The sequence below is a fragment of the Corvus cornix genome, chromosome 3 (assembly GCF_000738735.6).
Source record: "Corvus cornix cornix isolate S_Up_H32 chromosome 3, ASM73873v5, whole genome shotgun sequence".
NCBI classification, from domain to species: Eukaryota; Metazoa; Chordata; class Aves; order Passeriformes; family Corvidae; genus Corvus; species Corvus cornix.
This window is the reverse complement of record NC_047056.1, coordinates 3,039,483-3,064,846: the sequence shown is the minus strand read 5'-3', so window position 1 is coordinate 3,064,846 and position 25,364 is coordinate 3,039,483. Positions and strand designations below refer to the sequence as shown.

At 40.8% G+C, this 25,364-nt stretch overlaps 1 long non-coding RNA gene across 14 annotated transcripts in view; it reads right to left on the bottom strand.

The window, feature by feature from the left end:
* Positions 1–25,364, bottom strand: part of LOC104691503 — a 481,199-nt gene that overhangs the window by 218,716 nt on the left and 237,119 nt on the right. For 12 of the 14 annotated variants that reach the window (XR_005603992.1, XR_005603989.1, XR_005603990.1 and 9 more), the window contains 3 exons: positions 22,517–22,680; positions 20,903–20,995; positions 15,715–15,769 (listed from right to left, as the gene is read on the bottom strand). The exons of 1 other annotated variant lie outside the window; for it this stretch is intronic. This is a non-coding gene — a long non-coding RNA (uncharacterized LOC104691503). Of the gene's footprint in view, positions 1–15,714; positions 15,770–20,902; positions 21,054–22,516; positions 22,681–25,364 lie in introns of all 14 variants that reach the window. One more of the 14 variants, XR_005603991.1, reaches the window with a different exon arrangement.

Genomic DNA, 25,364 nt, shown 5'->3' with positions numbered 1-25,364 from the left:
GGACACGAGCAGCAGGAGCTTCCAGCAGGATGATGCTATTAAGGCAGGAAGACTTCCCGCGGCTGTAAAGGAAGTAGTGGAAGGCAGGTGATGGAAGTGGGGGTTTGCCAGGCAGCCACGGGCCCACTGTACATGTTAAGTTGTTGTTTTCTGCTCAGCTAAGCAGCAGAGAATTGATATGTTCGCAATGAAGTGCAATGACAATTAAATTGTAACTGACCTACATGTTACCATCATTACGCTTTCTCTTTTTTACTGCTTTCCCTCTTATTTAATCACACAGTATGGGGTTTTTATTAGGCTGTAATGTTAAAATCTTCATCCATTTAGCCATAAATGTTTGACTGGATATCTATCAGACTTCCCCGCACTATACAAACAAAACCATTTTGCTGAATCATTGTTGACTTGTTTGTGGCCTAATTTAATGAGTGTAATAACTTACATGACTACCCAGTTAACATTTAGGAGCCCAGAAAAGACCTGCTAGCATGCAGCAAGCTACTGTATATGTTTTCTATTCATATCACTCCTCTTTGCAGTAAATTTTATACAATAATACGCACTTCTTGCAAGGCTGCCTTTGCTTTTACTCAGCCCAGGTTGAGCATTCCTTAGCCAGACTGCAGTGCTGAAAATCCAGGGCCACAAATTTTCAGTGGAGTTTCAGCTTTCTTAGAGTCAGGTAACCTCTTATATAGCCATCAAAATCAAAACATCAAGCACAGACGACTCGGCACACATCCACCGCACTGTGCCCATGCAGGAAGCCACCTTACTGAGGAGAAAAACACAAAACCGGTTCCTTACACTGACACAGAAAAAGCTTTTTCAGTTAAACATAGAAACTATGGGAAACTAAACCTTATTTCAGATGAGGTGAAAGAAACGTGGCTGCCTTATGACATCGGGGCCAATCCCAGGTGTTTGGGACCAGGCCTGCCTGAGGAAGGAGGAGAGGATCCCCTGAGCCCGGGGAACCACAGCAGCAGAGTGTTATTTGATGGGATGCTGCAGAGCCATTGAAGCATCATTTTTACTCCATTATCCTGAAAAAAACCCCCAAACCTTCTTGTCACTACCTACACTTTCAGATTCATCTGCCAGCTGACAGCCCTGCAGATCAATTAAGTAACAAACTAAACTCTCCATATTCATACACTAATTTAACACATACTTGGCAAGACAGAGGCGTTTTGCTGCTTGCAAGGCCATAACTCAAACACCAATAGATGGAGGGTGACAATTTGTGAAGTGCAAACGCTGAAATTTTCCATTTTCCACACAAAAATATAATTTCAGTGTGACAAAGGGATGGCACCAATTATATTTTATTGCAGACATCCTTTGTTAATGGCAATGAATCAAGCTGTACTGGGGAATTGCAGTCTCTGCTGTAGAAGTGATGCTACCCTAGGTAAATCCCAAAGCATGGAAGAATCTCAGCTGTCCCCCAGACACATTCTAACAACCTTCTTTTATCCACAGGAGACCCCAAAAGGCATCACAACAGACAACAGGGTCACTTGGAGTCCCTTTGAGTCTCTATGAAAGGACTGAGCACAAGGATTTCAAGTTTAGGACAAATGATCACGTATGGATTTGCCATTTTATAAATATTTTACCTGGATTTCTATATTTTTATGGAATGTCATGAACTTCCAATAAAATTTCTTTAAAAGAAATATGAAACAGTTAATATTTGATTATTTATATTTTGGTCACTGTTTCGTCATGAAGTGAAAGGCCTTGGGGTTTTTGTTCTTTCAGTCTGCAACATGAAATGCACTCTATCAATAGAATAATACTGACCTAGGAAAGTCACATCAATGATTTAATTGCAGGAAAGGTTTTTGGGAAGATGCTTGAATTCAATACACAGCTCTATTTGGTTTTAAAACCCTTTAAAGACCTCAGTAACAGCAAAATGGGGTAATTGTCAAAGAGGGGTGTATTTCAAAGCCTTTGCAGGACCATGATCATGAGTTTTATTTTGAATGGATAATACACACCATGTGGCCTGGAAAATCACTCTGAAGACTTCTATTATTAAATCCTGCAACCTTAAATATTTGATGGTTTTTCATTAGTGTTTCTGACTCTCCTTCTATTCCATTTGTAGGATTGAAGAACAGGGCTGGTAGTAAAAAAATCTGATGGAACAAGCCTCTGACTCACAATTTTTCTGCTTTTTTACCTTCTCAACATGGCACAGAAAACACAACCTGGAGAACTTTCAGGCTACAGCTCAGACAACAAAAAAACCCCAGAATTCCCCATGCGTAGGATTCAGCCCTGTGGAATCCAGCAGGAAATGAAGATAATATTCATAATTGAGTATTTCTGCAACTTCCTGAACAGAAGATCTCCAAAATTTCTACCAAAAATATAATCCCATGTTATTTTTTCAAACTTCAGTCGCTGCTGTCTGTGCCCTGCGTGGAAAACTGAGGTAGATGAACTGGGAGTCACAGCAAGACCCAGAGAAAAATCGAAATGCTTTTATGCTGGATGAATATACAAAAGCTGGATAAAGTTAATCCTCAGGGTTTGGTAAAAGGAAAACTGCCTTCCAAATCCCACAATCCTGAGATGGGAAGTGAACTCCAAGAGTGCACAAGTTGTTCCCTCCATGCCTGCTCTGTGCTGTGCAGAGCCAGGTGATGCTTGGTTTAACACTTTCCTCTGGGTCAGGATCTCTCCATGATGGTGCTTGTGGGTGCCTTCCCACTAAGGATATTTTAAATCCAGGAGCACCCCTTTGCCAACCATCAGTCCCAGGGGTCCCAGGACACTCGGTCCCAGCCACTGCCCCACCAACTCCTCTGTTTTGACACTATTGCACTTCTGGCTCTATCAATACCTCTGTGAAGAATATTTGTTCTGGTCCTACACTGCAAACAACCTAAGTTACCTCAAAATATTTTTCCTGTTATTGGGATGAGGCAGGTTGGGAATGGACTCCGAAATTCTCTTGTTAGCACAGCTAATGGGTCATGTGAAATGTATCTACATGTCTGAACAAACACAATTCCCAGTGTTTCTCAATTCCTCCCCAACTCTACAAACTTACTTTAGTTATTTCATCAGTTTGGTTGAAATTCAAAGTAGTAAGTTGTTAGTTGCTACTTAACATTCCTTATAAATTGCATTTATTAGTTGCAGGAAGGAGACTTGCCATTGTTACAGTAATTTAAATTGTTACCACATGGCTACAGACTACTGCTAACTGAGGGGTTTGGGGCAAAATCAGCTCTTTAAAGATCTTTAAAAGACACTAGAGATAAGCTAACCAAACTTCTGTCCCGGAAGTCACAATTTATCAAAAATGTAATAAACCGTGGATGAAATATTCATTGTAAGCAGCACATAATGCGGTCCATGAAAAGACATCTTAGCATCTCTCACTCTGGTCATACAGAAGTCTGCTGACAGTGCAGGGTGATGCTCCATTGATATTTAACAGTCCCCAGCTCTGTGGTCCTTTGTGACACTGCAACTTTATCCACTCCAGCCCATTCTTTCCCCGGCACTAAATCAGTCAGTTTTGACACACAACACTGTTCCAGTCCCTTTGCTCAATTTTAATGCTGGAGATGTTTTAACTTCCTAATATTACTAGCTTGGAAAGCAACTGAGGAAAGAATCTCCTCCCCTCCCGATTCTCTCTGCACTGCTTGGATATGTGCACACCCTCGCGATAAACCCTGGCATCCTTCTCCCAATCCTAAGGAAAAGGATGGTCTCTTCTGGGGATCACTGAGAAATTTTACAGCTGGAGACTCTAACCTTGATGTAGCACAGACAAGAATACATCAGCACCTCCTATAGGAAAATTCGGATGAACACCACACATAAAATAACAAAATAAAATAATAGATTCATCTTCCTGCAGCTAAAGATAAATATTAAATAATCCTATCTGCTTCTGGCTGAAAATTAATTTCTTCTAAGGCAAATAGTGTAATATGTATGTGTGTTTCAATTCCCATTTGGCAAAAAGCCTATTTTCAGTCTGGAGTACATAGACTTTTGAAATACCAGAACTACGTTCATCACAGACACACTTAAACAAATAAAATCTTCCTTCGGGTACCAATTCACTATGGTCTAGTAAAATATATATGTATTTCAAACCCTCAGTGTTCCCACCCAATCCAGATAGCTACATTAGAAGCAAAGCTCTTTGTTTAATATTTAATTAGTCCAGAAAACCCCTCCAGGAGGGTTATCCCCAGCATCCAAACTCCTGTGCCAAGCAGGACCATAGACACTGCCCACTCATGCAGCCCAGCATGTGCCACACCAACAAATGTCTGTATTTTGGGATTGAGCCACCCACGCAGCACTCCTGATTAACTCATTGCCTGGGAAAGGACAGGAGAGCAAACACACAACATTCCAAGCCCAAAGCGTGAGCACTCTTGTCTCCCTGCCTTGGCTCAGATACAAATGCCTCCATCTCCCCGTGCCTTTGTCATTCCTGTGCTGCTGAGTGCTTGGAGACACCACTCCACAGGCACAGATTCACTGTGCACTAATCAGGCTCTGCTCCTGTGTGGTGTGCGTGGCTTGCCAGGTGAAGTGTTGTGACAGAAAGCCTGACGTGCCATGACATTGTGCAGTCTCATCAGCTTCCTGGGAACGCACGTTATTCTCTGCCTTTCCCACCAAAACCCTCTCCCTCTCCTGTTGCAGGGCAGCATGCAGTTGTTTCTTGCACCACCCTCCACAGAACTTCTTTCCCATGGCATGTTCCGGGTGCATTTTATCCTCTCTTGCTATTAAAAAACTTCCCTCCCCATGCTTGGAGCCCTTAGGAATATGAATTGCTCACTGCCTTGGAAAGCCTGGCTATCTTTCCAGGCCCCATCCTTGCGCATACAAGCATACGAATTTACAGGTTTGCCAGCCTGTTCTTCACTCAGGCCCTTCTGCAGTCCAGCCTGGGCTCTGACAAAGTTTGCAGCACTCAGTTCTTTCTCTGAAAACTTTTGGAGATCTCTTCATCTCAGTCTCTTACCCAGGACCTATTTGGCAGTACCCAAAGCCACTGCTCTGATGCAGGATGCACAGATAAGGTATTAGACCCAGCTACCATGGTGATTGATGTTCTAAAAATATCCAACTCAGCTGTACTGACAGATGGGTTAAATATATGGCTGTGCTATACCTGGATCTGTTAGGATGAGGATGCAGATAAGGACCAGCAAGTACAGTTCAGTTTGGGAAGTTTAAAGAAAAATGCACAAAAAAGTACCTATAAACCCAATGTTATGAAACTCTACTGGTTTCATATGTTAAAAATGCTTCTTTTTCATTTTCTCTTTCTACTCTGGCAACGCTATCTGGTCCCGTTCTGCACTCAAGGAAATGACAAATATGCAGATTGCAGTGGTAGGGAGAAGGAATCCAGTTCTTAGCAAACAGAACATGACAGAAAGCATTTGTTGCTGCTGCTGAAATTTGTGTATCTAAGCATTCTGTGAAGTCTGATGTGATCTTAGGCTGCCTGCTGCCTTGGAAACTAGTGGTCAGATACCCTCAGCAGTGGGTATAACCAGCTAGAACATTTTGATTAGATGAAATTTCATGGAACTGAAATATTTCACACACTGGCTTCAGTGAATTTCTGTCAAGGACCGAAAGAGAGAGAGCACTCCTTGAAAATAACAACCCCCACATCCTGGTGGGTTTGGATGCAGGGATGTTGGAGCTCTAGACTCAAATCCCTGTTGGACCAAATGATCTGGAATTAAATCAATTGCACCTTAAGCCAACAACAGGCCAGTCAGGCTGCTAACAGAGAAAGTCAAGAGATGTAACTCTCAGATACAAAAGGGAAAGAAATAAACACAAACACATGCATATTTTCCATGCTGTTTGACTCTCCAATGCAACCCTGAAGCTTTGAGAATTCAAATAAAATTTGTCCATTTGCCCAAAGCAAAACATTTGGGTTACAGAAGTTACCTAGTACAGAGCTAAAAACTACCAAACCATCAGGTAATGAGGATTCCACTTCCTAATAACATTGGAGAAACAGAAATCCCTTTTCCTCAGATACCATTTTAAGGTTAAGAGGCTGAACAGAGAGTTCTGTTATTGTGGGAATAATTGAAACAAATTAGCAAGAGAAAATGTATTCCGATCATGAGGTGGATTTCTACATGTCCCATCTCTGCAGCACAAGGACTGGAGTTCTGAAAGCAACTTTGGTGCATGGGGCAGCTACCAAATATTGTTTTTCTCCAGCCAGCAACCTGGAAGCAAGAACATAAATTGGGTGTGGGCTGTCCCCACAGCCTCCAAACCTCAAGGGCCATTCCCAAGCTGTGAAAGGCATTTTGCTTTTGGCAGCTGTTGTGATTACAGGGAAGGGCCCATTTGCAAAGTGCCCCCTTCAACCCACAGAGCTGCCACTGCAGCTCCTTCATCTGAGGCAAGATTCCAGCAATGGGTCAGGCCAGAACTGCAGTGGCAAGATCCTGAAAAGTGCCTCTGACTCCCCATTAAATTAATGCTCTTTATTAAAAATGTCTTTTCAATCACTCGTGGTTTTTGCATCCAGATCTGAACACTCCTGGGATTTCTCAAGGTCAGCTGTGCAGGGGGATGTCCCTCTCTCATATCGCAACCCCCTGAAGTGATGATTTCTCCTTCTGTCTTTGGGCTCAGAGCTGCCCTTTGCAAGCACCAGGTGAGTCACACTCCCTAGTAACAGCCATTAGAAGGTATGGCTGGGATTTGGATTTCAGCATATTTGTATGGAAATCACCCTTGTGGTGTCATTTTACTCCTTATAAATCACTTCAATACCAGGCTCATAAACCCAAGTGATTGTAGAGAACAAATAAATACAGATGCATTCCTGGAAATGTGCAACAAGGAACATCGCTGGACTGTTCTCCAAGGGCCACAGTCAGCACAGGAGAGGTTTTCCACCCACTCCTCCCTTTTGCAGCCACCCTGTTTCTACAATTTCAAATTTAATACTTTTTCTAATATATTATACGTTACCTCCCATGTATTTAAACTGTACTTAAAAGCATGCTAAGAACTGGTAATTCTTTAATGGTTGTTCACTTACAAGCGATTGTGGGTCATTACACAATCATTTAAAGGGCATTAATGAGAACCATTTAATGGTTTTAGTAGAATATCATTGTAAGGGACAGGGGAAAAGTTACTGGCTGTAAATTTTTATGACCATTTCTTACAAAACGTATTACTTTAAAGATTTATGTATGTAACAATGAGTACAATAAAAGCCATGCTAAAAATAATTTGAAATCAAAGTAATGCATATAGATAAGGTCCCACTTGCTGCAGTTTTCGATGCAGAAAGATTCTCTTTTCTTTTAGAAACCTTTCAACTTACAGTGCAGCTTCAGCTCTCCTTTATGAAAAGTCAGAGCAGAAAAAAAGGTGCTCAACTCTACATTTTTGCAAGGCATATATTGTCCTTTACAGTCCATATTTTATTTTTACTTTTCACTCCTTGTTTTGCATATAAAGTCAGTGTTTTCTCACTTTTTCCTCAGATACAGCACAATAAGACAGCTTTTAACCAGAATGCAAGGAGAATAAGGAGAGTTACTTCCATAAGCATCTCAAACTGTACATTTCATTGGCTTTTTATAAATGGAAAATAAAGGAGAATTCTGCACACCAACATTAAAAGGTTGACTATTTCCCCACATGGAAATTCTTTATTACTGTACTAGACCAGAGCTTTCCTTCAAAACTACAGAAACTTATTTTGAAAACCATTCATATGGATGCATTAACCTTATTAAAGTGCTTTAATAACAAAACAGTCATCATATTATGCCTGGTTTTGTCCATTTGTGATTCATGTGGAATATCTAATGAGGAAGACAATGCCCTTTTTCCCCAGTATTCTTGCATAAGTAGGAGAATATTTCTAATTAACAGGCAGAGTTAGTACAGCACATGAATTGAACTCAACCATATCTCTAGAAATGCTGATATTTTTACTGTTTGCATTAAGTAAGGATTGTATTTCTCTATGAATCTGACCCAGTACCCATTACCAATAAGATTAAGATTTAAGATAACTTGGTCAAAAGATGGTGAATTATAACTTTTAATTAAAGCATAGAAAATAGTTTCTTTAAAACAAACATGGTAATACTTTCGAGATCATTAATTTTTTATGTAATGAACAACAAACCCAACCTGAATACTTTCAAGTGTGACACTGCAGAGGGAAGGAAAGGGATTTTTCAAAACTTCAAAGCAACAAACATAAGCAATGTAGCTTATCTGCAGCTTTTGCATGTTTGGAAACACTGCTGTTTTTTCATGGGGAGCATTGTTGCCCTTACACTCTCCAAAATTCAGTTTAAATTCTAACTGAGATGACACAGATATCAGTGAGTTATGGGGTGATGGTTACTACTATGTTTTCTTTTACTTTTTACTACTTGGCCCTCTTGTGAAATGACTGAAGAAATTTAGGAGCTGGACTGATCTGATTCACTTCTGTGTTAGAGATTGTGTACAAAGCAATGCTACCAATGATTAATATGGTGTGAAATGGGTGTCCCACCTTTAATACAGATTAACATTTGATTGGCTTCTCAGAATTCTTGTGGCTGCAGCTTAGTCTCCAGAATTCAGCAAAAGCAGAATGCAACTGATTTTATTTAAATTGTAAAGCACTGGGAGGGAAATGCAGGGTCTGTGCAAGTCGTAAGTCCATCTCCTGCATATTTCCATGAAGTATTCCCTGTATGAGGCAGCAGATGCATCCCCACATCCCATCCTCAAGCTGTCCCAGGATTCTGTTTCCTGACCTCTTGTGAACAAGAAGCATCACTCACACTGGACTGTGTCACAGCCATAAAACAGGGACTAATCCTGGCACTAGGATGAGATCAAATCCCCTTTTACCAGCACCCTGCACTGGGACTTATAACCTGCATTTCTGGAAACAAAAGGGCGACACACTAAAATCAATGGACCACTTCATTCCCTGGTTTTGTGATCCTGCTCATTATTGGCATTTTTCACCTCTCTCTCACATTTTATTTTTCACTGGGTATTAATCACTGCTAACTGTATTTTCCCCTACCAATTCTTCACCTCATCAGAAAACAGCACCTGCACTCAGAGCACAAAATTAAGAGATTCATAAAAATCAGGGAATGAAATGGCACATTGGTTTAGTGTGTCAGAGTTTCACCTCCAGGGACACAGGACTGTGAAAAGAGGAAGGGGGGAAAAACCCAAGAAGCAAAAATTTAAATAAAGAGACTAATAAGGACACAGATAGGAAGAAAAGACAGGCAAAGAGGATGAAGATGGGAACATAACTAAAAAAGAAAAAGGCAAAATTTGGGTGGATGAAAGATTAGGAATTACATGACATTTTCTTTATACACCTGCACACATTTCCATGTGCTATAGCATGCACTAAAATGAAGAGAAAGGTGAAGGCAAAGCATTGAAATTGTTCACTTTTTTCCTACAGCCCCACTAAAAAAAGAGGAAATTGAATGCCATAAATATCTTCAAACAATAAAGTTTTGATTTACAGAGAGAAAAGCAAATAAATTGTGAGTAATGATCTGAGGTTGTAGAGGTCTCCAAGCACTACATGATTTCTATTTGTCATGTGTGTTTCAGTATTTAGATTCACTCAAGTACATTCAGAACACAGATTCTGCTGAGTTTTTTTTAAGGTGTTTGGCTTGCACTGAGCTTTCTCCCCTCTCCTTAATCAAATTCCAACATGGACTGCACAGGCACCTTTGTAATTGCAAGACAATATGGGTTTGTTGCAATTATTGACTTCACACACACACAAGTGCCTCTTCTTCACAGCTTTTTGAATTTAGTCACGTTTAGTGATGATCCTTTGGCTACTTATAGAAACAAACATCTCCACAACTGCCATTATTGTGAGCAGCATTCACACAGGGCTTTAATCCATTGCCTTGTCCCTAAAACTGTTTCAAATAGCCAAGAAGCTGCCTACAGTTCTGAGTTTCCTCTTCTGGCTTTGCAGAAGTTAGTGGCAAATGGATGGAAAATACAAAATGGAATTCAAAGATAATTAATTTACTGTATATTTTCAAGGTACCAAACTTTAAAGCACCTGTAACTGCTATTTTCAGCTTTCAGTCAAAGTAGCTGCCAACACCCACAGCACAAAGGAATAATTGCATAGAAGCTGGGAAAGCCAGGGAGACATTCAAAGCAGAGTCAGTTTGGCTCCACTGATCTGATCCATGACATCTAAAATGCAGATATAGCCAGTGTCCTGGAAAGGTGATTTGGGATCAGTCATGGAATGGTTTAGGTTGGGAGGGACCTTAAAGCTCATCCAATTCCAACCCCCTGCCATGGGCAGGGACACGTACTTGTCACTGTGGAACCATGAGTGAACATTCAAGCTCTGTATTTCAGACATGCAAAAGATCCTGCTCAGAAATACGTTTTTTGGCAGAAAACGCAGAACTTGAGCTGTTAATATCTGATCTACAGGGTCACCAAAAGACAGAAGGGACATTTACTGCACCCAAGAAGATTCAGAGATACTACATCTACTGATCAATAAAAACTATTTTAAGATACAGTAGTTAGAAATGGTTTATTAAACATGATTTTATTACAGACTGCAAAATTTCCACGGGGGGGAAGTCATTATACAAATGGACCCAGAGCCTACCACACACTGGAGCCCCTGACTCTCTCTGGCTGTTACCAGGATACAGGCATGGCTGTCACAGCACTCAGGGGCACAGATCACCATCCCTGTCCTGGTGTGCTAACTTCCTTGGAAAAAAATTCCTGGTGGCTTCTGATAGAAGCTTACAAGCCAGGAAGCTGGGAAGAGGACTTGTGAACAATGTATTCCAGTAATCCACTAGATCCAAGTACAGCAATCAGGGGCACATAGTGATCAAAACAGCTTTAGAAGTGTGTGCATGGCAATCTAGGACAGGTAGGAAAGATCCCTGCATTTTGTTCAGCCTGGAAAAGAGAAGACTTTGGGGTGACCTAATTGTGGCCTTCCAGCACCTGAAGGGAGCCTACAAGAAACATGGAGGACTATTTACAAGGGATGGAGTGATAGAACAAGGGGGCATGGATTCAAACTAACAGAGGGCAGGTTTAGATTGGGTAATAGGGAAAAAAATCTTCCCTGTGAGGGCAGTGAGGCCCTGGCACAGGGTGCCCAGAGAAGCTGTGGCTGCCCCATCCCTGGAAGTGTCCAAAGCCAGGCTGGACAGGGCTTGGAGCAACCTGGGATAGTGGAAGGTGTCCCTGCCCACGGCAGGACGTGGAATGAGACAGGCTTTAAGTTCCCTTCCAACCCAAACCATTCTGCTATGGTTTTGATTTTATGATTTTGCTCTTCTTCCCAGCACTATCAGCAGACATTGCTGGCACATCACGCTGAACTTCTGGTATAGCATCTCTGCATAAAAAAAAAAATATCCATTTTGACCTGTGTGGGTCTGCGTGTGGATAATTTCACCACACTGACACCTCAGCTTTCTCTGTGCATTCTTCTGCCTACCATGCCTCTGGGCATGCCCAAAGAAAAGTGTTAAAGAATGGTTTAACAACAAAATTTGGGTTTGTGATGGGGCACAGGAGCAGTTTCTCTGTGAATCTCTGCCACAGCCCTGTATGCTCCAGCTGAAGGTGTAAGCATGGTAGAACTGACGTGCCAGGTTATTTTCTATGAACCCAGGAGCACATTTTAAAGATGTGATGCAGGCAGTGCATCCTCTGACACAAGCTGGGATGCAGACAGTCGCCAGCCTCAGTTCCTGCCCGAGTGCCAGTGACTCCCTGAAGGATTTACCTCTCAGCTTTTGATTCCCCATGTGCCACTGGGGAATAACAGCACTTACCTACTTCACAGCCAGGCTCTTGTGAGAGCTAATTACTGTTTGTTGCACAACACTTGGAATTTGTAAAATGTCATTTAAGTGATAAGTATTATTGCCATTATCATCAGTGTTGTCCTGGGGACCACAGACACACAAAGGCGGCTGCTCCAAGAGCTACTTAATACATTAAGAACAAGGAGCAAAAGAGTACAAAAAGCATCAAATCTCTGATTTTCTTAGAAACAAGAAGTGCTTAAAATATATATATATAGTGATTGACATCACCTGCTTGCCTTAAAGGTTTGTCATGGTCTCACTCTGACTGGGTCCCCCAAGAAGCTGCCCCAACTGGTTGCCAATGGGACCATTGTGGAATGGCAGTGGAGCCCACCACTCCAGGACCTGCCCAAAATGCTGCCCATGTGCAGTTTAATAAGTCTATTTTCCCCCAGCTTTTCCTCCTGTGGAACCTCATTTCCCTTTTTAATTTCATTTTCCCTTTCTAGACAGCCGAGTTAAGGTCATCAACCAGTGATGTAATAAGCTGGTTAGGAAGGTGCTGGAACCACATGAGATCATAACTATAGTTAGAAAATTTCAACATAAATGATATTGCAAAAGTCTATTTATACAATTCCTTCTGTGGATATATTAAAAGCTATTTTAAGTATTCATACTCGGGGGGGGGGAAAAGAAGCTTAAATTATGCCCAAAAGGTAAGGACATGATTCAGTACATGAGGAGAAAGACACTGAAGGTTTATCTCCTTCCAAAAGGCAGGGATTCCAGAAAAATCCATTAGTTTTATCCCTGGGACAGACACATATACAGTTTGGACCTTGTACCCTACCAACTCAGCACGCTCTGAAAAACTCAAACTACAGCACAAGGACTGTGGTTCTCTGGAAACTTTCTCCTCGTTAACTTGAGGTTCTGGGGAATCAACTCCAACCAGGGAGATATTTACATCCAGATCAATGGGAAATGAGACTTCCCAACACAGATTGTGTCCTGCACAGTATTTTAGTGTCCCAAACCTATTAAGTGCTATAAGATTTATACCATCAAGTTCATGTACCATGCTATAATTTACATTTGAAAGTTGCCTTGCAGCTGCTTCCCCTTGGCCTGTTCTTCCATTATATCCAAATTAATAAAGTCTATAACCTGTGCTTTCCTGTGCTAAGGAAAATGAAGGAATGGAGGGGTGGGTTGGAAGGAAAGAATGAAAACAACAAAGCCAACACTAAATGACAATATTTCTGAACTGTTGTAATGTGGCTGAAAAAAACCCTTAATTCATCTATGATATTATGTATTAAAAACAAAAGACTATTTTTCATATTTTTGACTTCTCAAATGAGTGCCTCAGCAAGGGATCACTGTGGCAGCCACAGTATGCAAATACAGAGGGCTCCAGCTGGGATCATCTCTGTTAAATCCTCTGTGATGCAAAGCATAGACAAAAGTGCAAATAAATTAATTAATAAATAGGTATCAGGATATCAGTCATAGCTTAAGAAAATAACCCTTGTAAATATAAAGTGATCTCACACCACACAGGTGGGGACAGGTCATTCAACACCCAGCACAGGGGGCTGACATCAGTGGGACATCAGTGAAACTGGGCTGGGCTGCTACCCCATGAGCTGAATTCAAGTCCCCAGCCAGGAAAATACATAGAATTTTCCTTCCAAGTTATCAACTACTCAATGGGAATGAAGAATCCAGGAAGACAAAGCACATCATGGAATGCAAATTATTGAGGGAAACTACCTAAGGTGAGGTCAAAATGTGTTTCTGCTGCACATCCTCTGTGCCCCTCAGAAGGGGATCATAAGAAGCAGGAAAGGAAGAGTGGTTGGTGCAGTGCAAGCCAACAGACCAAAGGACAAGCAGGAGCAGGAATGAGAGTGGTGGGAAGGGATGAGGTTGTGTTAAACACTCAGTGCTTTCAGACAAAGCATCTCATACCCTCCAGTAAGAGCTGCACCAGCCCCAACCTTTATTTACTACATATCCACATATCTTTGACCTATATTTTGAGAGCCATTAACAATCCAGAATAAGAACAAACAAAAATAAGAAGAGAGGTTTTTTTTCATTGGGTTTTTCCTCTTCTGTGTTAAACAGCACAGCCTCAAGCCATTCCTTAGAGTTAGAGATGTTCAAATGAGGCCTTCAAAGGCTGGAGGCTGAACTGTCCCGGGTGGACTCTGTTGTAATCATTAGGCTAAGCAGAAATACAAAATTGCGGTAAACAACACACTTATAAAAGAGAATGTTAAATATCATGCCACCAAGTCAACAGGAAACTGAAGCTCTCTGATACACAAGTCACAGTCATGATGCACACTGTGCTCACATCAAAATATAACTGGGTTTTCTTCTGTTTGCTCTTCTATTACTTTGTGAAGAATGAAAGGCAGCAGGAGAAGAGAAGCAAGACAGACAGTTGCAGTAACAACAGCACTCTCGGCTGCCTTTAGCCCCCATAACAGCACCATGAAGACAACAAAAACGACCATATGCTGCAAGTTTATAAAGGAAAAAAAGGAGGGGGAGAACTCCCAAAGAGAGCACAATCCAGAAACAGCAGATTTTGTACTGATTCATCTTTAAAGCTGGAGCTTTTTCACAAGATGGAGAATCTGGAGAGCACAGCCCTTTAGCAGGCAATAATTAGGGATGGCACCCCTGCCTGCCTGCACAATCCCTCTGCTTGTAAGGCCTCTCCTGCTCCAAGACTTGGAGCAACTCATCACTATTGCCCCCAAAATGTGAAACTTGCTGCAGATGCAGCTCAGCTGCTGACTAAAGAAGCCAACAGAGCTTTCTTGAGCTAAAAGAACAACTTGATTTTTGTGACAGCAAACTAATGGGTTTGTGATCAAAATAGGTTAAAGGCAAAAACTGTGCACTACCACTGGGTTCAGACCACCACTATCAAATATACAGAGGTGCACATCAAAGAATTATTTGCCAATGACACAAAAACCAAAGTTCATTCAATGATAAAAGTTTTCAAAAGAATGCTCACAACAATTAACAGAACATGCTGCATTTTCACTTTCTAATGTCTCCAGCTAAACTCTTGACATTACCAGTAAAAATATATTTATAAAAAATACATTTAAAAGCAAAGAGATGAAATTGGAATTAATAATAAACTTACTGCTTGCAAAAAAGCTGCTTTATATACAGTGTATTTACTGAAAGCACGTTCCCAAGAGCACTGTGTTCCAACTGTAACACTTTCCTGTACAATTGCACACTCTGAATACTAAGTTTGGGCTTAAAGAGCTTGCACACTTTGTTGCACCCAAGCTCTGTGCAGGCACAGCACAGGAAGCTGCTCTAATCCCAGGCTGCCTTCTGAGCACTGCTCTAAGTTATGCCACTGGCATTTCTTCTGAGGTACTGCCTCGGTCAGGGACAGGGACAGCAGAGGGGACCACATCCAGTCAAATTCAACTTCAAAGACAAACAGAGCTTTGTTTTGCCTGATTGGGAAAGCCAAAATCTTCCTCTGAAAAGCGTGGCACTTATGATTTCTCACGTAAATTGCTCTTAAATTATAAAAAACAAAATAAACTTTCAACTCATGCACTGCCCAGCAAGGAGAGAGAAACGTCCAGCAAAAAGGACTTTAATGAATTAAGTTTTCACTGCAGGTGTCACTTTTCTGCTTTAATTCCTCTAATTTTATTCCCTCTCAGGACATTCACTAGTATCATTTAATGCTGATCTAATTCACTTCCCAGAGCACCCCACAAGTACTTCTAATATTTACAGACCCTGCCCCAACCACTAATCCAAATGGAAGCAGCTGTTTTCCCACCTCATTGTTGGCATCTAGACCAGCTGCAGCACCTCTGTGGAGCTCCAAGATTTTCCTGTAAGAAAAACACCAAAACAGTTCACACCAATGAGGGTCTGAGCTGTACCATGAGTCCTGTGGCATGTAACAAGTAATTTTTTTTTGTTCAATTTCAAATGTCACTTAATGCTCTGTTGTTCTGGTATGGATTAAAATATTAATAACTTCTTGGTAAAAATTAAAGCATAGAAGTTTCCCACTTTATCACCAAATTTTCTATGATTCTGAAGCAGAATTACTCCTTCCTCCCTTGGTACAAGCATCCCCCTTCAGAGAAGTAAAATTAATAGTTTCCATTCACACAGCTCCTTTTGGGAGTGAAGTTCCTGGCATTGCTCAGATCCTACAACACCAACTTTGAACTCCAGACACAACAGGTGTGCTGAGCTGCCCTTCCATAGGAAAATACCCAGTCCCTGGAATATGGGATTCACTCATGGCCATCCAGACCTAGGGCCTTAAAAGGATAAATGCAAGAAGGTGTTTAGAAAATTTGAATCTTTAAGATGAATTTTTCCCCAGGGACTTTAATTTTTTACTTTCCTAGAAGTGGGTTTAGGCTAATTTTGAAAGAAAATCTGCCATGACAGATGAACCTCTGTCAGCAGGAAGAGGAGGCCCCATGGAGCCACGTTCTTAAAGGGAAGAGTGAAAATGAAACCTCTGCTCCAGCATTTCCCTGGATCAATTCTCAATCAAGCCCCAATTCCTTTTGTTTTGACAGTTTTGGAATGTAAAATAGAACACACATACAGTAGAAACACAATCAAAGTCCTTGCTACTTGAGACTCTGGAAGTCTCTCCTATTTATAAATAGCAAAAATGTATGTTTATGTAAAGGGAAACACTGATTTACTAGAACTGATTGCTTCACAGTCTAATTACTTTTCAACTGGCTGTTCCAAATTAAGATGTCATTGATGGCTTTTTGTGATATATTTCATTTTAAGCAAATTTATTCTATAATAGAGCACATCATAATGGAAAGCAGAGTTTCCACTCTTCCCTCCTCTTTGTAGCCTGATATCTTGACAAGTAAATTAAATTTAGCAGTTAAAATGCTTCCATTAGTAATTTTATTAAGTTAATTAAGGAATCTCTCTTTCTGAATTTTAACTACATTCATTTCAGCACAACCTTGATTTTCTTTTTTTTTTTTATTCCATATATTTAGTAACCATGATGGTTTCTAGGACAAACAACTACCTTTAGAACAGTCACAAGATGATGACAAACTTAACTAAAGAAAAACAGATTTTAAAATAAAAGTTCATTTTTCTTTAAATTCTTTTGCTCCGCACATCAAATAAGACTCTCCTACTCAAATCTAGGGACAATAAATTGCTGTGAGCAATTCCAAGCTCTAGAAACCACAGCAGAAATTGCACATCTAGAACATTTCTGCTCTAGAAACAGGTTAATACGTGTAAACCGGTGTCACCAAAATGAGAATTAGCTGAACCCTCAGCTGCCGCTTGAGCCAAATTCGTAACTCCTGGTATAAAGAAAGTCTACATTTCATGACTACTGCCTTCCCTTCTATCTTTTTCATCTTTCAACACAGAAAAAACCATGGATATAACCAAACATTATGCGTGCAACTGTTTGCTTTTCTATCCCTCCCCCCTGAAATGTGGGACTATGAGAAACCCCCGAGATTTTTCAGTCACCTCCAAAGCAAAGAATTGGCAGTAATTTGTATCCAAACTAAATTCATATATTGTAAACAGGAGCTAATAAAGTGCTTTATTTTTTCAGTCACTGCAATATGCAAGAAGCCTCTTGTCACATTTTCTGATAGTAAAAAAAAAAGAAAAATCTAATTTATCTCTTCACCTAAAGGAAGGGGATTTTTCAATAAACAGCCAAACTTTTAAGGCGCCCCAGGAGCGGGGCCAAATAAATGATAACGTCCACTTGACATTCCATGGTCTGCTGCAAAAAATGTCTTCAAGAAGTAAAATATGATTATTTAAGCCCAAACACTAAGCACAGGGAAGGCTGACACTGATTGCGTATGACAAGGCCACCCAGGGGCACAGCTCAGCACAGGCAGATTAACATGTACAGATGTAAGAGTGCTCCCTATCACAGCCCAACACGGCCAGCACAGGCAGGAAACAACAACTGGAATGGGGAATTGTTTGCTGTAGCAAAGATCAGCTGACACAGGTATGGGAGAAGATTTGAGAACATGGAAATGGGGAGAGATACTGCAAGGTTCATTGATCCAACCTGATCCCAGCAGGGACCAGGCAACACCTGCAGCCAGGCCCTGAGGTGCTGTGGGACAAGGAAAGCTTGGGCAGAGTCAGCTTTGGGAGTGTAGGGGAGGAAAAATCCACTTGGATGAAGCAACTGTGTAAGCATCACACACAAAATCCATTTCTGACTGTGAACTCCTTGGGTATTCTTTTCTTTCCTGACTTTCCTCACCAGAGCTCTCCAGCACACACAGGACAGGCAAGGAAGAAGAATGCTGGGCCAAGGATGAGGTAAAACAGGGAGCCTAAATTATTGCAGCACAGACCATCCCTAATTATGGCACAGTGGGGCTGCAAATAAAAACAGTGATAAAATGGACTATTAAAAATGATATTCATGTTGTACTGATGGAGCACTGCCTATGGAGATGTTGATCCCACTTCACAGTGCAGTTCCAAAAGCTTTCAAAAAGCACCAGTAGGTGCCTTTTGCCAAGAGTTTTGGCTGAAAGATGGGAATGAGGTCAAAATACAGCAGAATTTCTCTACAAACAGACTGTGGGTTTTTTCATTAGTAATGGTCAGAGGACTCAGGATGAAACCTCTCCCAGCTCTGTTACAAAATTTGTACCTTACAATTTATTTTTACGGGAACAGGAAAACCTCAGACAAATTTTCTAAAGAGAAAATATAAACAAAGTTCAGTTTTCAATCAAAACATTTGGTTTCATATTTATAAATTAAAATATTTTTGGGGTGACAAACTGCATTTAGAGCAAGGTTTCAGTCATGGAATAAAAAACTAATAAATTGGAAAACACATGAAGCCTTTAAGTCTTTTTTCCTTTATCAAGCACAATTAATCAACCATTACTGATATATCACTGGTATTAAAATAAAGTAGCAAAGCAAAACTTTGTGCAGTGAATAAATTCTTTAACACTTTGTTAAGAATAAGTATTTCTAATACTTAGACACATACACAAGCTTGCAGAACCAACCCACCTCCTCATCCCCAACATTTAAAGTTAATTACCTTCTGAATCTTAAAAACAGACCGATTTACAAATAACAGTGATCAAAACGTGATACACAACTTCTCACTTCCTTTGGCCTGAAGCCTGAACTCTACTTTTACAGGTAGGAAAACAACAAAATAAACCAAGAAGCAGAAATAGTCTCCCCAAAGTGATTTTTGAATCAGACTGAGACACAACTTCAGTGTACTCACCACCCCATTGTTTTAGAAATATTCTGTACCATGGTTTTAAGCAATGAGCAAAGCTTTTAGACACAGGCACAAAGTTTGTTTGGGAGAAGATAACACCTGAAAAAAACCAAATAAAGTGCAACCCACACCCCTCATTTTCAACCATATTTTTGCTTTGTGGTGGCTCAGTAAGGGACAGCAGGAGACAAAGTCAACTTCCCATCAGGCTTCCAAGATCTGCGAGTGGGACATTAAACTAGGAACGGAGGGATCCAGGCTTCCACTACATGAGGAACAGCAACTTGCTAAACATTACTTCAAACAGGAGGGAAAAGCAGGGATGTGCAAGCAGTTCCTAGGATTACATGCCTCAGACTCTCCCAGTTTTGTTTTAAAGAACTGGATCAAAAAAAAAAAAAAAAAAAAAAAGGTGCCTGGAACTGTGGGTCTTTACTTCCACCTGCAGCCACCCACAGATGTTACCTATGAAGTGATTCTGAGAACAGCAGTTTCTCTCTGTCCCTTAATTCAGTCAGCCCAAAAAGTCTGGCAAAGTTTAACCCAAACAAAGTTCCTTAAAAGTTCCTGCTAGGTTTGGATTTTCTTTCCATAAATCCAGGGATTAAAAACTATGTGAACAAATCAAACAAATGCTGCTGAAAACAGTCACCATTTTAACATCTCTACCATAAAACTGAAAGCTATTTACAAAACCACAGGAACCTGAGAGACTGGGGAGTCCATCCTCAGGCCCTAAATCAGGTTCAGGTGTATCTGCATGATTTTTAAACAGGTGTTTTTCCATCTTGTTATTTAACACCTCTAATTGCAAGGTTATACAATTGCTCTCAGCAGCTCATCCTCATGGTTAGAAAGTTTACATCTGCACTAAAAATAATTACCAAAAAAAAAAATAAAAGAATCAACCTTGCTAATAATCACATCAATTATTTCTTGTTCAACACTTGGTGGATATGGAGAAGAATGATTGCCTCATAAACTTCCATTCTTTAAGACTATTCAAGGACCTCTCACAAACGAATTCTTTCTAAACTAAACACCCACAATTATTTTAACCAGGAGATTTTCTACTTCAAACATATTCCAGCTAAAAAGAGGCCCAAATTTCACCTCAGTTTGTAGAGTCAAAAAGAAAGCATCAACTTGTCCCCAGTTTGCAGCTTCAAAACTAGGACCACATTAGGACTTAGAATCAATCATCCCCTCTCATTCTCCACACTCACACTACAGCCATTTTCTCTCTTCCCTAGATTCCATCAACCACAATCCTACAGCAGAAACACCAGACTTCTCTGCTCAGTCCTACAGGACCTCTATAACACAGGGCATTGCCTCATCTCAAAGCACCACTTGGCAATTTACACAAAAAGAAGAGATAAGCTTGTATAAAGAATTGTTTTCTGGCACTTCCCAGTCCCAGCACAAACACACAACTTCTCAAAACATTGAAAACCAAAACAATAGCCTTAGTTGGCTTTGGAAATAGAAAACTCTTTTTCTCCTCAGCATTAAGTTGTTTTAAATATCTTATTAATGCATTTATTTCCTTCATTAAAAACAGACATATTTAACTCCATGGCTTTTATTGATGTACACTTAATTTCCAAAGCAAAGCAGACATATACAAACCCAGCACAAATCTTTCAATAATATGCACCACACAGTGTAACCAACAAACTATCCTGCAAAACTTCCATAGAAGACACAAACTTACTTTCAGAGAAGAGCCTCTGTGTTCTCCATGTATCCACTGGTGGCAGACAAAGGACTTTCGGGTCAAGACCAGCTCACTCCAACTGGAGAAAATCTAAAACTCAAATGTAGCCTTCCATAATTTCATTTGTAGAAAACAGAGGAACAAAGCTCTACAGAGTAATTTTAAATAAATCCCAATTAATTACAAATGCATCAACTAAGTGTAGCTGCCCAATTAAATAACTAAGCCCAGTCTGAAAAGGCTGGAAATCAAGATTGCGCTGGCCTGGCCCCGCCCTGCCCAGGGCTTTCTCTTTGCTCCCAGAGCCCAGGATTGGCTCCTCTCTAACAAGGGGCACCTGTTGAAAGCACCTGAATCAAATTACACTCAAATTATAATGGCTGGTTTTCAGGTGGGGTGTTAGTTTGGTTTGGGTTTTTTTCCTTCTTGGTCAAATATAACAAATTTTCAAAAATTTTCTATGGAACTCTTTCTAGAGTATCAACCTGGAACAAAATCAATCTTAATGTGAGAGCTGGAGCTAGAAAACATTCAGTTAAAAACACAGAAAAACACAATTGGAAATAAGTGCTTCTCTCCCAAATGCTCTCTGGTGGATCCTAACATCCTGTTTAACTCCAGTGCAAACCCACCCTAAATGAAAACACACCATACTTCAGCTAGTGAGTGTTTGTGGAAGTTGACAGAACACCAAATTAATTCTGATCTCCTTTACCCTGTGTTAAATAGAAATATTGCATGAGCTGTCAACTTCTTTCTGAAAGATCTTCCTTTCTATGCCAATTTTATCCTGCCAGCAAGTACAAAAAGCACACTGATGTTATCTCCAAACATCAAATAAATACACTTCTGGGTCTGAAGGGAGCTGATTTGATTCCAGACTGTGCTTTCCCCATCTGGGGCCAGGATTTCACCCCTGTTTCTCAAATGCTTTGCTGGATTGTTCCTGCTTTACATAATACTCTTGAAATGTTTCCCATCTAAAACCAACCCAAAAAAGTGCTGCTAAATAACTCAGAAAACTAATTTGGAAAGATCCAAACTTTCAAAAGCTCACATACAAACTGCCTTGAAAGAAAAGCCTAACTCTCCTATTGCTGTGTCCTAATCCAAGTCTGAAAGTCTCTCTGAACAAGAAGTTGCCACACAGGGAAGACTTTGAGGTCAGAAGGGGAGGATTTATTCCTTTTCTGGTTTTCCACTGTTATTCTTGTCCTAGAGTAAAGACCTCCAGGAAAACAGAGCCTGCAAATCCAACAATAATACCGATAATAACTTAGAAATGGAATACCTTCTCTGAATTCTATGTGAGTTTATTATTGAGGATACCCTGAGTCATGGCAAGCAGAGAACATGAACACTTGCAGGGTAAGAGGGCAGCACTTCATCCCAACGCTGCAATGCCTGTCTGGGCAGAGGGAGCTGAGACAGGAGAGCCCAGACAGTTTCTGTTCCAAGGAGCTGGAACCCAAACAGCTGCTGATCCCTCACAGACTGTACCTTGCATGTTTACAGCTCCCACCCAAGCTGTGCTGCTCGCTGGTGTTTACCTGGCAGGCTGGGCCCTGCACTGCTGTCTATGAATTGCAATTATAAATTTAGCACACCTACCTGTACATGAAGCATCTTTCAGCCATGGGAACAGTCAGACGGCAGCTAACAGCTCCATAATTCTCCAAGAACTTTTGAGGCTGGTGGAACTCAGGGCTAAAAGACAGTTCACAAAAACTGGTGGGTTTGGCCCTTCAGAATTTGAGGGGGATGAATCCGAGGAGCTGTAAATATACAGGAGATGGACAGGCTGTGACCATGGACCACACTGCATCTTGTGGAAACTGCTGGAATTATGGTTCTAATGAAATTGTCAATAGTAATTCTGTTACTGGGAGCTTGAAAACCCTTTTTAATGAACTAGACAGTAGCAAAGCAAAAATACTTTAAAAGCTACAGTAGGATGAAATGCTAATTGCTCCAGGTTTCATGTCCATGCGGGAATGCAGAGGGACAGCACCACCACCCAGCAGCATTAGGATCATCAGGGCACTGCTGCTTTGTCACACCTCCTGGAATTATCAGCTGGAATTCGGGGGTTGCTTTACCAGCACAAATTCCTTGTCATGCGCCATGTGAAATGGTCAAAAATGTAATGGCATCTGCGTGGAGAAGTTTGCAAGGGTTCAAACAATTTGATGCTGAAAAAAACACATCAGCTGGCAAAAAAGAATGTATTTCACCCCAAGATTTTTAATGCCCTCAATTCTTGTTCACAGCAGACTTAGACAAAGGGGGTGCAGCAGTTCCATAGCACCAGATCCCTTGCACAGGTACTGAGGCTGGATTTGGGGATTTGGGGGTTCTTTTTAATGTTTTCTTCAAATTTATGTGGCTAAGGTGCTGCTACAGCTTCACACAAAACATATAAGCATGCAAAAAAATCAAACAGCACACAAGTTTCTGCAAAGAATTCATTTTTCTGGGGAAGAAAAGGAACACAGGAGTGCAGAGCTGAAATCTTTACCTGAGACCAACTAAAGCAGAATGCCAGACACAGCAGAAATAGGAAGATAATTTCCTCAGCCTACTGTTGTGAAATTTAGTAAAAATTACTTCTCTCCACCCCCAAAGAGACAAAAGATTTGATTTGTCCACCCCAGTGGATAAAGGGAAAAATCAAGATGGATGGTTTCACCTGCACACCTTTAATAACAACACCTCATTCCAGCAGATCCCACAACACTTCTGAAGCGCTTTGAAAATGTGGGGGAAGCGTGATGAGAAAGGATTTTTATCAGAATATGCATCTAGGAACAGAGCTTGGCAAATGGGATGCAATTCCCTTTTGTTGCATGTGGAGTAAGCATTAGAATATGAAAAATGTCCTTGTTTTCTGTATTTTCTCACTAAATATACAGTTTAAAGACCAGGATGAAGAAAACCACAATTCTTGGAAGGATGGTCCTTTGCTGCTGATAACTCCTGATATAAAAGGGAGAGGGACAGGACCCTCCTTACGTTCAGCAGAGGACAGGGATGGTTGTATTCTGACCACAGAAAAGAAAGTAACTAAAACAACCTGGGCCTTGGCTACAGCAACTTCCCTCCGGCAATTTGTCCCCATTTTAATCTTTCCTCCAACACTGATTTAAACACTGATTTCAAGCCAAAATCTGGGTTGTGTTTCACAAGGTGCCGGTTTCAGATCAGAGACTTTACTCTTCTGAGTGTAAAGGGAGGAAGACCTTGATGCATCTCTGAAAGAAGTGGGTCTGAAGCCAAAGTGAGCCATTGTCATTTGCACAGGAAATGCAGTTATACAAAGTTTGGGGAGGGTTCATTATTCAGCACAACATATTAATCAATGTAAGTGTGATCAGGGCAGGCTGGGACAGGCTGACAGGCAGAGAAAGGTAACACTGAACGTTTGTCCTGGGTGAAGATGTACCAAACCAACCACTAAGAGGTGGCAAGGAAAGTCAGCACAGCTAAAAATGTCACAGATTTTAAGGATGCTTCCAAGGGTCAGTACAAAGACACAGATATTGAAGCACCTGCCTGCTATTACTGGCATCATCATCACTAAAAATTCAAAGTAAGACACTCTCCTGTCACCAACCACACAGTCATGTTCTTGAAGATTATTCAAAAAAAAAAAACAATTGACATTTGTTGCTCCTCCTGAGATGGAAAAATGCCACTAGGAATGTGCCAATAAAAAAACTCCAAACATACAAGCAATAAAAATATTTAAAATATTTACAGGGGTTTATCAGGGAAACACTATTGTCTATTACTTATGTCTGTAACATGTCTATTAATAATAACATCTAAATATTTAAAAAATCCTTATTTAGAAGCCATGTCAGCACTGGATTTTATGAAAAGAACAGACACAATGTCTTAGATTCACTCATACTTCCAATGGCTTTATTTAAAGAAGAATAGTGAGGATATATTAATTGCAGTTACATTATTCAGTTTTGTTCCTAATAAATCTATAACTACAGAGATATTGTGCCTAGAAAACATAAAATGCCACAGAACCACCCAACCTCATCATCACTGTCCTGCTCTTGTTGGCTCAAACCAAGCCCAGCTACAGGAGGACTCAAGCACCTGCACATGGAGATGAGCCCTGGGAAGGAAAATTATGAATGAAGTAATTTCTTTGATGGACAGAGACTGAGTTACAGAGCCTGGCTGCTGAGTCCTCAGGAAGCACTGACTGAAGGTATTGTTGGAGAATATTTAGGGCAAAGTGAGGGATCTGTTTCTCACACAGGAGGCCCTGCAGATGGTGGAAGAAAGCTGCAGTAGCTCAGATTGCTCAGTCTGGTAATGAAAACCATGGCAGAGGACATGGCTGAAGGCATGTTCACAGCTCTGGCCCAGCCCACTTGTCTCAGATGTGCCACCAGACACTCGTGGCTCGCATCACTCTCAAGCCAAGGTCATTTAGCAC